This window comes from Tiliqua scincoides, chromosome 9, assembly GCF_035046505.1.
Source record: "Tiliqua scincoides isolate rTilSci1 chromosome 9, rTilSci1.hap2, whole genome shotgun sequence".
Lineage (NCBI taxonomy): Eukaryota > Metazoa > Chordata > Lepidosauria > Squamata > Scincidae > Tiliqua > Tiliqua scincoides.
The window spans coordinates 18,821,070-18,833,404 of NC_089829.1; the positions used below are offsets into that span (position 1 = coordinate 18,821,070).

At 43.7% G+C, this 12,335-nt stretch overlaps 1 protein-coding gene across 4 annotated transcripts in view; it reads left to right on the forward strand.

Annotated features, from left to right (window-relative positions):
- The first annotated feature begins 374 nt into the window (after nt 1-374).
- The window catches only part of GARRE1 (granule associated Rac and RHOG effector 1), a 94,235-nt gene continuing 82,274 nt past the window's right edge, over nt 375-12,335 (forward strand). The window contains exon 1 of one of the 4 annotated variants that reach the window (XM_066636775.1): nt 375-462. The gene's annotated coding sequence lies outside the window, so the exon portion shown is untranslated. The other 3 variants (XM_066636776.1, XM_066636774.1, XM_066636777.1) reach the window with 3 other exon arrangements.

Here is a 12,335-nt window from a genome sequence, read left to right on the forward strand (position 1 = left end):
GCAAATCCTCATGTCTATTCAGAAGTAAGTCTCATTATAGTCAATGGGGCTTACTCTCAGGAAAGTGTGGACAGGACTGCAGCCTTCCGCTCTTAGCCCTGCGCTTGCTCTCCTTGCAGGGCTGCCGCCCCTTTCCCACTGCACTCCCCTCGGGGCTTGGCACTCTCTGGGGTCGCGCTGTGACGTCCTCTGGGCTGCAGGGAGGACGAACGCGGGGGGGTCGGGCGGCGCGAGGGGAGCGCCCTCTGAAGGCGGAGGCGGGAGCAGCAGCAGCAGCTGCAGGAGGGACCCGCGCGCGACATTCCGCACTCGGCCCCGCCCACCTCCTGTCACTCCCGCCGCCAGGCCCCTCCCCCTCGGCGCCCGGCTGAGGAGCCGCCGCCTCAGCTGCAGCCGCCGCGATTGGCGTTTCCGGAGCGCAGCCGCCGCGCCGCCGAGGAGGGGGCGAGCTGTCAGCAGCAGGTGGGCGAGCGGCGAGAGGAGCCGGCCAGCCGGGAGCGGCTGCCTCAGGGCGGGTGAGGCGCCGTGAGGGGGGTGTCGTCGTCGTCGTCCCTGAGGGGGGGTCCTGAGGGGACAGACTTCCCCTCAGGCAAGCGCTCCGCTCAGGAAGGGCCTGCGTTGAGGAGGGGGGTCACGCGCCTCTCCTCCCATGCGCGCGCACACACACTCGCCCTCCCTCCTCGAAGGTGGGCAAATTCCGAGCGGGCTGGAGCGCCACTGCGCACGCGCGAATTCCAATGCACCTCTTCCTGCGAGAGAGTGACCCAGCCCTGCCAGGGAGAGAGAGAGAGAGAGAGAGAGGCGCGTCTGCGAGGGAGCCCTGCGGAACGTGTGAGTCTGCCTGAGCGTGTCCCGGTGCTGCACGCGTGTCAGGGGTGGGGTGAGGGGGTAGGGAGAAAGGCCAGGCCTGCTCCCCTCCTCCCCGGAGCGCTCCAATCATCCTCCCCCCTTCTGCCAGGCAGGAAAAACATGACACCACGACATATGCAAAGGGACAGGGATTCCTTCCTGGCCCTTCGGGTGACTGCGCCCCTCGGGGCCTCTCTCTGACCTGGAACCCGCTTCCCAGTTGGCAGTGGAATGGTGGGTTGTGGGTTTCATGGGCTATTTAGTCCCCCCCCCACACACACCCAAGACCACCGATTCCTTAGAGCCCAAGCCTCTGCTTGCCCCTTAGAGACAAAGGGGCTTACTCCCAAGTAAAATTGGATAGGATTGTAGCCTTACAGCCCAATCCCATGCATGTCTACTCAGAACTAAGCCCATTGTAGTCAGTGGAGCTTACTTGCAAGAAAGTGTGGATAGGATTGTAGCCTTACAGTCCAATCCTGTGCATGTCTACTCAGAAGTGAGCCCTATTGTCTCTAGTGGGGCTTACTCCCAGGTAAGAGTGGATAGGATGGCAGCCTTACAGCCCAGTCCTGTGCATGTCTACTCAGAAGTAAGCCCCATTGTAGTCAATGGAGCTTACTTGCAGGAAGTTGTGGATAGGATTGTAGCCTTACATCCCAATCCTGTCCATGTCTACTCAGTACTACTCCCAGGTAAGATTGGATAGGATTGTAAACTTACAGCCCAATCCTATGCATGTCTACTCAGAACTGAGTCCCATTATAGTCAATGGAGCTTACTCCCAGTAAGTGTGGATAGGATTGCAGCCTCACAGCCCAATCCTATGCATGTCTGCTTAGAAGTAAGTCACATTATAGACTGTGGAGCTTACTCCCAGGTCAGAGTGGATAGGATTGCAGCCTTAACTTGTTAGCTGTCTGAGCTGTTGGGGTAGGAGCATGCTTTTGAGGCAGGTTTGACCTTTTGAATGTTATTTCATCAGAATCTTCTTGGCTGGGTTTGTAGGAGCAGGTATAAAATGTGCCTTGGAGAAATGGTGGTCTCTAGAATAAGTACAAATAAGTGGGCACTCCTTTAAATGGTTCGTCTGGCATGTGTGGACGCATATGATGCAGTTCATAAATCCTACCGGACGGTGCTGGTAACCTCAGAATCAGAGTATATTTCAAGACAGCTTTGTTGCATGTAGTATCTTACAAGTGTGTTTGTAAACATTCTTCATAAGTGGCATCTTATTGTGATATGCTTGGTAAATTATTGTGTAATCATTGGGAAATGTCATTTAATAGTGAAATAGACTTTTGCCTATTCTTGGAAATATATTCTCACAGCGTGGTTTTCTTAAAATCCTTAAAGATACACTTTTCTTTTAGGGGACCTATATCAAAGGGGTCAATATATTTTGGAAGTTGGACTGAGCCTAAGTATTTGGAAGGTGTTTTATTGTCATGGCTTCTATGCTTTTTGGGAGTTTTAGTGTAGTTGTATCTCTGATAATATCTGTAGTGTGTTCTATTTCATCCTGATACCTAATAGGCAGGATGCGGTTTAGATCATGTCAGATCTGTGATTTAATGTTGTGAATCTTCCCCTTAACCTGGGAGGTGTAGAGGTTATTGTGTTAATGGTGCACTGCATATTAATAAATAGTTAAATATTTAATCTGAATTTGCAGTTTATTGAACAAAAATACTGAATTCCTTGTTTTTCATTTCCACCAAGCCTGCTAGTGTGTACCTTTTTCTCCCCGTTATGCAAGAAGTGGAGGCTATAATGCCTGAACATCTTGTTATCCAAAATCTTATTGGATTGACTCATAGGTTTGCTTCACCTGATGGTCTTGATACTTCTTTAAATGTCTTAAGTGTGTATTCAGATCTAAGTAGAAAACCTGGTTTGGGAATATTGCTTTGAAAGGTTTTTTATACAGTTTGCCGTTGTCTTTGGAACAGTTGTGTGTTTGATTCTTTAGGCTAGCGAGACTATGACATCAGCACTTCCATAATTTATGTAGGTATTTTGCCTTCAGTTCATTTTTGGGGATGATGTGAAACACGTTACATCAAACCTGTTGAGAATTTCTGTAATTTATAAACTTCAATACCAAATTAACCAACATGTTCTAAAACTCCAAAACTAATAACCAGTTGTGAAGCACATTGAGAAAGTTGTTTCTTAGCTTTTGCCTTTTTTGTGTTGTCTGCTGTGTGCATGTTTGCAGTTCTCAGGTTACATTCTTTAAGTTTTCTGCTCCCATGGTATTCCTTTTGCAGTGTTCTTTCCACTTCCATGGTTTTCAGTTTGCTTATTCTGCAGGAATCCAGATAAGTATAAATTTATCTTGGTGGTTCCTTGCTTTCCTTGCAGTGGCCTTTACCTTTTGATACATCTGGTTATTCCTTAGACAGCAAGATGGTGGCAGGTTGAGCCAAAGGATGTGTGTGTTGCTGAGGCAGAGTATATCAATACTTCTCCCAGTGCAGCCTTACTAAACCTGGTGTTTCAATGTACTGGTTGGCGTAATGGGGTGAAATGACATGCTGGTGTCACAGACAGGAATGTTACTAATCTGAAGAAATTACCTATGGGTCAGTGTGATATGACTGGGAGTTCAGATGTGTGGATTCAGATTCCTTTTCAGCTGTGAATATGATGGGGGTTTTGGTGAAACAACACTATTTGCTTCATTCTTCCGTCCCCCATTTTGTTAAATGGTACTGATAATCCCTTTCCTTAGTGTACACTTGTGGTGATGTTTAAGAGGATTCAAAAGTACCCTGCAGCCAAGCATTATGCAAATGAATAATGCTAATCTCAAGGTATGTTGAAACAGATTGATAAATATATATGTTTAATTCAGCTATTGTATACAGTATTCTTGGATAAGGAGTGTATAAGGAGTATATACAGTGTATAAGTGTATACTCCCTACAGTATAAGGAGTGTAGTGTGATGGTGGTAGTAGTTGAAGAGGCTGTTGCAAGAAACTACGGACTCCTGATATAACAAGGTCTAGGAATAAAAATTCCCATGTCCATGAATGCAGTGTGATAGTGCATTAAATTGGTGGTGTGTGAATTGTATTTATTGGGATTATTTCCAGTGAGTGAAATTATTTACTATAAGGGACTGTGGCTCAGTGGGTAGGCTTGGCTGCGTTGCTTGTAGATGGTCCCAGGTTCAATCTGTGGTGACACCTCTAAGTGGGGATAGCATAGGGGAAAAATCCTTCTCTTGAAATGTCTGCAGAGCTGCTGCCAGCTCAGGAAAAACAATTGAGCTAGATTCCCGCCCTCCCCAGTCACATGTTCTTAAAGAAAGGCAACTATTTTGACTTGGAGAAGTCAGCCTGGGTTTATTTGGGAGTAAAGCAAATACTGGTCTCAAAGTCAGTTTGGCACAGGCTCTGTTCATCAGTATTTTTTTTAGCCTAGAGAAGGATGTGGGTGACATGATAGTATTCTTCAAATACCCAAGGGGCTGCCACATGGAAGAGGACAAAGATTTGTTCTCTGCTACCCCAGAGAGTAAAACTGGATGCAATGGGTCTATGCTGCAAGAGATTTAGGTTGGAATCAGAAAGACATTCTCAACTGTAAGAGCGGTTCAACAATTGAACCAATTACTGAGTGACCTGGTAGGTTCTCCCTCACTAGAGGACTTCAAGTAGAGGCTTCACGGGCATCTGTTTGGAGATGCTCTAGAGAGGATTTTCATGTTTGAAGCAGGGATTTGGGCTAGATTGGTTCGGGAGTTGGATTTACACCTGGAGTATCCAGATTTTAATTCCCCGCTCAGCCACAAAGATTCCTGGGTGTCCTTGGATAGTCACTGTTTCTCGGCCTCACGGGGTTGTTGTGAGAACGAAAGGAGGGGGTGGAACTATGTACACCACCTTGAACTCCTTGGAGGAAGAGCAATATAAAAATGTGAACAATAGACCTCTTCCAATTCTATGACATTTGGAACTGTATTCTAATAGGACAACTGTAAAGTTTATCATTGAGCAATCTGCAAGATCTTATAATCTGCAAGGTCTTATAATTTGCAAGGTCTTAATTTCATGTCATATGACATTGTGCTTCACCTCTACAAAACATGCCAGGGCTAGAGCTTGGTGGTTTCATGGAAATAAAGGTGAGTGTTTCATTTTTTTCTTGCAAGAATGTTATCTCAGGGAGACTTTTACATTTAAGACTCATGCTAAGCATGATGGTTTTTACAGGTGAGCATGTGATTCTAGTAGTGAACACTGGTAATTAACCCAAAGTTGAATGTGCATGTAAAATCTCATTTTTTTCCTTACAAAGATGAGAGAGAGAGAAGCAGTTACTAATACCATGGAGTGACAACAAGATATATACCTAGATACTCAGGTATAGTAAGTGAAATTTTTGCCAAGTAATCAGCTCCAATTCTCACTTCGCCTTATCTCCGGGTCAATCAGAGGGCAGAGCCTTTCAACTCTGAACAGGTTCTTTCTCCCCTAAGCTTAGGCAGGCAGCTGGTTAGTTGCTATAGTTACTTTCATGGGACGTTTCAGCCAAAGTTAACCTTTTATTCGTTCCCTTTTGCTGCTGCAACCTGATTCCCTTTTGCAAAGACTTTGCTTTTGGCAGAGGTCTTTTTTTTTCAACACCAGGATGGGATCCCCTTTCCATTTGAAGCAACAATTCCCAGGCTACAATTCAATGCAGCATTATTTAAGAATAGCATCCATGGAAAGCAGTGGGTCTACTTCTGAGTAAAAAGGATTGCAAATATATGCAGCTGCATCTCTCTGCTGTGAATTGAATTGCACACTCTCAGTTATGTGTTATATGTTGTATGTAGAGCTTCTGGCTCAACACACCAGACACCTTAAAGGTGGATTTGATTCATGGTTCTCCTGCAGTGATTGCCAACCTTTTTCACTTGCATATCCCTTGGCAATAATAAATTGTACCCTTCATATTTGCAAAATGTTTGTAATAATACAAGCCCTCATCTCCTCTCTATGAAAACCCAGACTTCATGTATTCATCACAGTGTTTTCTCTTTTTATCTGTTTGAGGAACAGAACACTCTGCCGTTGCACTGTTTTACACCAGAAGTTTGCTGAGAAATTCTGGGTGATTGATCACTTTACATGTTATGTTTTGGCTTTTTTACTGTGCTGGTTTTCAATCACTGGTTCATACATGAATTGATGACCAAAAACTAGCTGTTGGTGGGACTTTCAAAGCCAACTGGCTACCTCCCTTCCTGCCTTGCTGGTCCTTGCAAGGCATTCTGGAGCATGACCTGCCTTTTTCTACCATTATTCCATTCTTTTTCAAGTACCCCTAAAGGTCATGTTGAGTGTCCCTGGGAGTACATGAATACCAGGTTGGGAACCACTGATTTACTGGTATGTTGTTTACAGTGCACTTACTCTGATAGTGTTTACAAAAAGGTGGTGAAGACCAGAATTTAAAAAGAATAAAAATGTATCTTATGATCTTTTACTGTTTTTAATAAATTAGAGGCTACAGTTCTTAGGTAACAATTAGTGGTAGGTTATTTTTCAGGATCTGGCCTCAGGTAAAATCAGACAAAACTATAGTCAGACACCCCTCTAAGTTTAACCCCCGACCTATCCGAGGGTCATAGAAAATTCCATGATTGTTGGATCAAAGCCAGCCTTCGACTTATCTTTGGGGTCGACTTATAGGCAAGTATCTGCGGTAGGTGCCATCTTGTCTTGTGCGCTTCCTGAGGCACGTGGTGGGCCACTGTGAGATATAGGAAACTGGACTAGATGGGCCCTTAGCCTGATCGAGCAGGGCTCTTCTTAGGTTCTTAGGCTTGGCTTTTGTCTGTAAACTTTCTTGATGTTCCTGCTTATAAAATATTAGAGTTGGACTGAACCTTGGAGGTCATCTAGTTCAAACCCCTCTGTTCAGTTCAGAGAACCGCTACAGTATGCCTGACAGATGGCCATCCAGTCTCTGGAAACCTCCAGGACGGCCCACAACTGCATAAGGCAGACTACTTCAGTGCCAGGCTGCTCTTACTAGAAAATTCTTCCTCATTTAGCCTATATATACTTCCCTGTAGTTTCAATTCATTGGTTCTAGTCCTGCCCTCAGGAGCCACAGACAATAAGTCCTCCCCTTCTTCTATGTCATTGCCCTTCAGGTATTTGAAAATGGCCATTTATTTATTTAAAAGATTTACAGCCCACCTTACTCTTTAAAATAAAGGGTACTCAATGCAGCTTACAATAAAATGCAATTAAAAATGGTAAAAATACAGAATAAAGCAGCACCAGTAGAATATTAAGTAATACACAGGATGTCACCAGAAACAAAGAGTATAAAAAATATGAACAGCAGAGACATTCTAAACATTTTCAAGGGAAAAGCAGAATGAAGTGGAAAAATTTGAGACCTCATCAAAATGCTAGAAGGGAGGGCATAGTTTTTAATTCTTCCAGGAGGGCACTGCTACAGAGAAGGCCCTGCTCCTAATCGCAATCAACCTGTCTTTGGCCAGGGGTTGCATATGCAGTAGTTCTCCCTCAGCTGACCTTGGGGGGCAAGCTGGTTTGAATGGAAGGAGAAGATCACTCAGATACCCTCTTTCCAAACTGTCTAGGGCTTTAAAGATCAAAACCAGTACGTTAAATTTTGCTCAGAAATGAATTGGCAGCCAGTGTAGTTGCAGTAGCAGCGGTTGGCCCAAGTCAAACTGCTGAGTTTCTGAGGCCATATGGGCCACCATATTGTGCACTAATTTCAGTTTTTCTGATCTGTCTCCTGGAGCAGCCCCATGCAGAAGACATTACAGAAGTAAAGTCTTGCTACCACCAAGGCATCATAGTGATAGTGTTAGTGATAGTGGCATCATAGTGATAGTGGGCAGGAGGTCTGGTCTAGAGGGTAGAGCCTCCATTTGCCTGAAGATTAACATCCACAAGGTCGCCAGTTCGAGGCCACCGGCACCGTGCGACCTTGAAGCAGCTGACAAGCTGCAGCTGAGCTGTTCCATCTGCTCGGAGCGTGGGAGGATGGAGGCCAGAATGTTAAACCAGATCGGAGTGTAACAGCTTGAATGTGGTGGTTCTTGAAAGAGAGAACCTTCTTTCAATTTGTAAAAATCCCTGCGTGGATTTAATAAGCCTGCCTGTGTAAACCGCCTTGAATAAAGTCTTGAATAAAGACCAAGAAAGGCGGTATATAAATACTGTATATTATATTATTATTATTATTATTATCATGATGGTTTAGGTCTGTTCGACTGAATTACAGCTGCAACTGGTGCACCAGCCTAACCTGGGTGAAAGCCCCCCCAGTCACTACCTGTTAATCCAGGAGGACCCCCAAGCTGTGAACCTGTCCATTCAGTATAGGTTGGCAATCCAGCACCTGAATCATGGTTTTCTGAATCAAGAGGATCACTGTTTAGTCTGGATTTAATTTCAACTTGTTAATGTGTATCCAGATCCTTGCCATCTCCAGACAGTGCTCCAGATTTTCAGCACCTTCCCTGGCATTAGATGGTAAAGAGATAGAGCTGGGTGTCATTCACATATTGATGCCACCCTATTTCAAACACTTGAATGATCCCTCCCAGCAGCTTCATGTATATGTTAAACAGCTTTCACATCTCCCATTAGTTTTTTTTAGGCTAAGCATTCCATGTTGTTTTAACCATTCCTCATAGGACTTGGTTTCCCCATCCTTCACCATTTTTAGGCCCTTCTCTGAATCTGTTTTAGCTTATCAATATCTGTCCTAGAATGTGATGTCCAGAACTTGAAGCAGTATTCCAAGTGAGGTCTGACTAGTGCAGAATAGAGTGGAACTAAAATTGTAAAGTTGCCTTGGGTATCTGCTCCAGGAGAGGAAAGGTGGGGTCTACATAAATACATGGATGAATAAAATAACTATAATTTACCTTGATACAGACTTTTGATTCTGTTAATTTAGCTGTGCAATTCATTAGATCTTTTTGCAGCAGCATTATACTACTGGCTTATGTTCAGCTTATGATCTACTAGGGCACCTAGATCCTTTCCATGCATACTGTGGCCAAGTCAGATTTCCACTATCCTGTACTTGTGCCTCTGATTTGTTTTGTACCTACATCACATTTGTCTCTGCTGAACTTCATATTGTTGCCAATTTTTGTCAAGACCATTTGAATCCCATTTTCATCTTTTAGGACAGGGGTGGCTAACCTTTCAATTTTAGGTCTCCTGAACCTTTAAAAACTATAGAGGATGGAATTCCAGCAGGTGCTGCTTATCTGTGAGATGACAAGCTGCAGCTGCTGAAATTCTCGCTCTTACACAGTTAAAGATCCAGAAGCCCTAAAGTTGAAAGATTGGCCACCCCTGTTCCAGGTTATCAACTATACCCCCCCAAGTTCCCCCCCCACCCAGAACTATCATGTTCAGTGTGACTTATGGGTATGCTTTCCCTTCCTACTGTTGTAAGCTCTTGTAACTAATGCAGTTCTGCAGATAGGTGCATTACCAGATGCTCAGTGTACATACTGCAACCCCTAGCACTTTCAGCTGGTTAGGAACCAGAGCAAGGATGAAAGAAAAAACGGATGGATGTCAAAGCATAACCTTATTTGGATTGAAAATTTATCTTGGCCAGTGAAAAATGTAAAGAACTATATAACACTTGCAAATGTGTGTGAAACCTAAAAAACAGAAATAAAAGAAAAATAAACATAAAGGAATGCATGTCGTTAAAAATTGGAATGCATCGCAGATACTGGTCTATACGTTGATCTCAAAGATAAGTTGAGGGTAGGATTTCATGGAATTTCCTATGAGCCTCGGATAAGGTGGGGGTGATGGTGGTTAAACTTAGGGGGGTGTCTGTCTCTAGTTTTGTCTGATTTTACCAGAGACCAGATCCTAAAAAAAAAACCTACCAGTAATTGTTACCTAAGAATTGTATAGTCTCTAATTTATTAAAAATATAGTAAAAAATATAGTAAAAAATAAGGTACTCTTTTATTTATTAACTTTTTAAATTCTGATCTTCACAATCTATTGGAGTAAGTGCACTGTAAGCATACCAGTTGAACCATTAATCAAATTCTTCTTTAAGGTGCCTGATGTGTTAAGCCAGAGGCTCCATATGTAACATACAACTTATAACACAACTGGGAGTGTGCAATTCAGTTCACAGCAGAAAGACAAGCAACAAGGACTGAGCATGAACAAGCGCAGCTACACATAGTTGCAACCTGATTTACTCAGAAGTAGACCCATTGCTTTCCATGGGTGTTATCCTTAAGTAAAGGTACACTGAATTGTAGCCTGAGACTTTGTTTCAGATAGAAATGAGGATTACATCCTGTTTTAAGTTCCACAAACTACATGCTGGGTAAAGAAATATTTCAGATGCCCGATCTTGTCTGATCTCAGAAGCTAAGCAGCGTCAGGCCTGGTTAGTACTTGGATGGGAGACCGCCTGGGAATACCATGTGCTGTAGGCTTATACCATAGTCTTTCGAGACTGAAGGTTGCCAACCAATCAATTTCTTTTGTCTGTCCTAACTCTCCCAACACTCAATTTTAGCGGATGTCCCCTGGTTCTGGTGTTACGTGAGAGGGAAAAGAGCATCTCTCTATCCACTCGATCTATACTTTGCATAATTTTGTATGTTTCAATCATGTCCCCCCCTCAGGTGCATCTTTTCTAGACTGAAGAGGCCCAAACGCTGTAGCCTTTTCTCATAAGGGAGGTCCCCCAGCCCAATAATCATTTTGGTTGTTCTCTTCTGCACCTTTTCCATTTCCACTTTGTCCTTTTTGAGATGTGGTGGCCAGAACTGGACACAACGCTCCAGGTGTGGCCTTACCATCAGTTTGTGCAACAGCACTGTAATACTAGCCGTCTTATTCTCAATACCTTTTCTAATGATCCCAAGCATGGAATTAGCCTTCTTCACTGCTGCAGCACATTTTTTCGACACTTTCATCGAGCTGTCCACCAGTACCCCAATATCTCTCTCCTGATCTGTCACAGATAGCACAGAACCTGTTAGCCTATATGTAAAGTTTTAATTCTTTGCCCCAATGTGCACGACTGTACATTTACTTACATTGAAATGCATCTGCCATTTTGCTGCCCAGTCTCCCAGTTTGGAGAGATCTTTCTGGAGGTTTTCATTACTCGAAAAAATTTGGTGTCCTCCGCAAATTTGGCCACCTCGTTGCTTAGCCCTGCCTCCAGGTCATTTACGAACATGTTGAAAAGCACCTGTCCCAGGACAGATCCTTGGGGCTTTTCACCTCTCTCCATTGTGAAAATTGTCGCTTGACACCCACTCTCTGATTTCTGGTTCTCGGCCAGTTCCTAATCCATGAAAGGACATGTATAATTCCCTGACTGTGGAGTTTTCTCAGCAGCCTTTGGTAAGGGACTGTGCTAAAGCCCTCTGAAAGTCCAGATATATAATATCCACAGATTCTCCTGCATCCAAATGCCTGTTGGCCTTTTCAAAGAATTGTAAAAGGTTTGTGAGGCAAGACTTACCCTTACAGAAGTCATGCTGATTCTCCCTTGGCAAGGCTTGTTCATCTGTGTTTAAGATTTTATCTTTGATGAGATTTTATCTTTTATTTTTGTTGGGGGTCATCAGTGCGGGGGAGCCAGAAGTTGATCCAGTGACTTTGACTGTTGATTCCTACGGCAGTGCAACTAGTGTAGTAGTAGTAGTAATAATACAGGTATTTATATACCGCCTTTCTTGGTCTTTATTCAAGACTTTATTCAAGGCGGTTTACATAGGCAGGCTAATTTAAATCCCCGTAGGGTTTTTACATTTGAAAGAAGGCTCTATCTTTCAAGAGCCACAACAATTCAGATGTTTCGTTCTGATCTGGCCTCTATCCTGGCCTCCATCCTCCCATGCTCAGAGCAGATGGAAATAGCTCGGCTCAGCTTGTCAGCTGCTTCAAGGTCGCACGGTGCCGGTGGCCTCGAACTGGCGACCTTGTGGATGTTATCTTCAGGCAAATGGAGGCTCTACCCTCTAGACCAGATCTCCTGCCCAATAGACCTTCAGGTTCAGGGCAAGAGGCTTCCACATAGTGCTGTCCCCTTGCAAGTCTCTTGCAGAGAGGAAAGCATCAGTCTCATCTTAAGAGTAGGTCTGTGGTGCTTCTTGAGGTTCGAGAAGCTATGTTTCAATTTTCAGTATGTTTCAATCTTCTTGGCAAGTGAAGTTGGAAAAATAGTTTGGCTCAGTAACACCACCTTATTTTATTCATCTGGCTTTAATAAGCTTTGAGTGGTGCTTTGAGTGTCTAGCCTTTTTTTTTTAGTCTCTGAGTTTTGTATCCAAAACTTGCCACCATTTCATGTGGTCATCATTGCATCGTATGAACTTTTGTGATCCCTTATATATGGTAAGTGCATTATCTAAATCTCAATCCAGTGACCAGTTCCAGTGGCACATGTTACCTTCTAACAGATTTAAAATAATGAAGG